This window comes from Miscanthus floridulus, chromosome 4 (assembly GCF_019320115.1).
Source record: "Miscanthus floridulus cultivar M001 chromosome 4, ASM1932011v1, whole genome shotgun sequence".
In the NCBI taxonomy this organism is placed as follows: domain Eukaryota; kingdom Viridiplantae; phylum Streptophyta; class Magnoliopsida; order Poales; family Poaceae; genus Miscanthus; species Miscanthus floridulus.
In genome coordinates, this window is record NC_089583.1 from 72,517,546 (window position 1) to 72,521,019 (window position 3,474).

A 3,474-nucleotide genomic window follows, 5' to 3' on the forward strand; every position below is an offset into this window, starting at 1 on the left:
CTAATTTCTGGCAATGAATTAGAGAGAGAGAGAGAGAGAGAGAGAGAGAGAGAGAGAGGCAACATGCCACTTGGACTAGGAACAAATGAAAGAACAGAGTGAAATTGCTACTGAACAAATATAAGGACATTGAGGCTGCCAGTTTGCACAGAAAGCTACCAGCCAATTAAAAGTCATAATGGGTACTTGAATTTTTTTACTACTGTAGCTAGAAAAAGGAATAAGTAAGACAGGAAAAAATCACCCACTGCTGCTCTGGAAACAAAACTGTGGATTGCAATGCTTAAGAGGACTAAGACATGAGAAAACACACCCACTGCAGCTCTGAAACAAACTACAGATTGCAATGAAACTGAAATACTAAACATTCAAAATCTACTGCAGTTCAATGAAAGTCTAATGCAGGTTACTAGACTGAAAACGAATCCTAGATTCACTGGACTGAAAAAAGTGAACCTGAACTGAAACTAAAAATATAATGTAATGGACTTGAACTGAACCTGAAATCATAAACCTAGATTCTACAAATCAACATAATGTAGTTCACTGCAACTTCACTCAAACTCTATTGCAGCTAGTTGAAACTCTAATGTAGTATACTGAAAACAAGTGCAGGAACCTGAACTCTGAAGCCAAATGCATTAAACTGAAACTCATACGCTGAACCTGAAGTGAACTAGATTCAGTAGACTAAAACTCATACAATGAACCTGAACTGAAAAACAAAAAACTGAAAAGAGGACTGAACTACAACGATTACTATAGGCTATCCAACAACACAATGGACTGAATAACAAGCTGAAAAAAGACCACTAAAAAAATTGACTAAACTGAACTTGAAATCATAAACCTAGATTCTACAATACTGAACCTGAACTAAATATGATTTGAACTGAACCTGAAATCTGCAAACTGAACTAGAACTAAAAAACGACACTAAAACAAAACTAGAGTTAATTAAAAAATGAACTAATAACTATACTGAACCTGAAACTAAAGTCTATATACTCTGAAACCTAAAGTCAAACTGAAAACTTAACTAAAATAAAACGAGTAAACTAAAAATTCTGTACACTACTGCAGAAGATTCTATAACACTACCATGCAAGAACAGAACATATTTCTATACTTGATCTGCATTAAATAAGTACCAAAAGAGCATAGGTGCTACCAAAAAACACAAAACTATAGTAGTGCTTCGTCCCCTTCCAGCCTTACGGTGGACATAGGTGCTACCACCTTGCATTTCATTACCTGGAAAAAGAGCATCCAATGACAATTAATGTCAATTGATGTCAAATAGCATTAATGTCAAATAGAAATGCATAGTACAAATCTTATAAACTAATACCAATGACAATTGACAACAATGGTTAGCACAGCTTATAAGCTATCTTTCCTGCTCCTTGACTAATTAAAGAGCTACCACTTTTAATCACACCATACGGATTAGTTCACAGCATTGTCACATCTGACATGCATCATGATAACTGAAAAAAGACTCCCTCTGTTCCAAATTATAGATTATAGATCACTTCAGCTTTGTCCTAATTCAAAATTCTCTAACTTCGACCAGGTTATAGAAAAATACATTGATGTATGCAGCACAAAATAAGAAAACTATCAAGAAATATTTCATGGTGGATTTAATGAAATGATGTTGGTGAATTTTCCTACAACGCTGAAGTGACCTATAATTTGGAAGGGAGTACAACTTTATAATAGCAATCATAATTCAATTGAAGAATAAGCCTTTACATTCAAGCTGACAAAATGTCCAACAACAGCCAAAGATAATATCAAAGTAACACAGATGACGCATTGCATAAACCGTAGCTGACCACTACAACTACTTGCCAGATCTGAACTGACACCACTAAATTAGCAACCTAAAACTGAGATGGCATCATCCAGACAAGTTGCCTGATGATGGATTAATGGAGCACACATAAAATTCCAAAAACCCTAAGAAGCAAAAAGAAAATGAAAACATGGTTCAAAACATACTTACAATGGATAAAATCCACTGCCCGACAAATATGCTCCAGGGAGGGGGCAAACAGGTAGCCCCTTGTGGGAATTTCGAGATGATTGATTCCATGAGCCTGAAAAATAGAATTATATGATTATTCAGACATAAGTTGTAAAACCTGCCAGATATGGTATGGTACCATAAAACTATCTTGCTTGCTACCTGCCTACCTCTCTATCTCATGTGCACCAGTGCCAACCTAACCAAGTGATTTTGTTGATTGCACAATTCATAAGGAGGCAATGAAATGATGTACATCATCAGAATGCAAAGACGACGATTTTTTTTTGCCTACTTCTACAATGGCTTAAAAAATAAGTGCCTCCTAAAGCTAGATCTACAGCTTCCCAACTTAAGTGTCAGTAAGTTCACGATGTACATACTTATTAGGTTAGAATATAACCTGTAGTTCTCTTGGTCAAGTAATAACATTATAAGTTCAGAGACAAATAAAGTTACTCCTGCAGCTACGAGAGGTAAAGGAACATCTACCTGGTATAGGGATGTTGGAACTAGAGTTTCATAGGCTTCATTCAGTGTAACAACACCTATTACACCAAGTTGCTTTTAGGCGGGGAACATCGCTAGAGAACGGAACAGCACCTAGCAAAACATACTGAAGATAGAGGGGGTTAAGGATATATCAGGCTAAAATGTCTATTGTACATTAAGAAGGAATGACTATTATTATTCCATCACCAATTTAACTGATCAGCTCTTACACCTCAATAATAATAAGACTACACGTATATTTGATGAAATTTAACCGGGCACACAACACTAGGCCGCTAGCTGTCCCCAAAAACATGTCTCAAAATCGCACCCCCTAAACACTAATAACGAAACCAGAACATAAACTTGGAGACAGCCAAAAGATTAGCACCTTGTCGACGCGATCCCACCAGCGGAACTCGCCATCGAAACGGTTGCGGAGCACGTTGTAGAGAAGCATCGGATAGAACAGGACCCTCGCGCCGGCGCCGACGAGCACGCGCTTCGCCCGCAGTCGCACAACCGCGACCACCTCCCCATCGCCGCCGCCACCCCACGATCCCTCCTCCTCCCGCTCATCGTCCTCCACCTCCAGCCCATCCCGGAGCTCCCGAATCCTCATGCCCGCACGCCCGGATCGGAGCCCCAATCCAACTGGCAAACCCTAGGAGCCTCAATCTGCGGCATCCTCCCGCGCTCCTCGATTTCAGGGAGCGAGATAGAGAGAGGGGAGGGATTTGTGGATCGAGAGAGGATTAATCTACTGGCTTCGAGACGCCAAAATGGGAAGGAAGGGGGGCGGCTGCGGCTCAGCGAACAACCCAGCTACTAGCCTCCGGCACCAGCTCCTGGAGGCGCCCTGCAGCGGAGCCCTACTAGCGAGGTTTTTCTTTTTTTTTCTAAAGTCTGCGTGAGTGGAAAGGGAGTAAGGAATGAAGGGTGGGCCTCCA

The 3,474-nt window shown here is 40.2% G+C and overlaps 1 pseudogene; it reads right to left on the bottom strand.

Moving 5' to 3' along the window:
• Nucleotides 1-467: 467 nt before the first annotated feature.
• Nucleotides 468-3,173, bottom strand: LOC136548641 (phosphatidylglycerophosphate phosphatase PTPMT1-like; annotated as a pseudogene).
• Between the last annotated feature and the right edge of the window lie 301 nt (nt 3,174-3,474).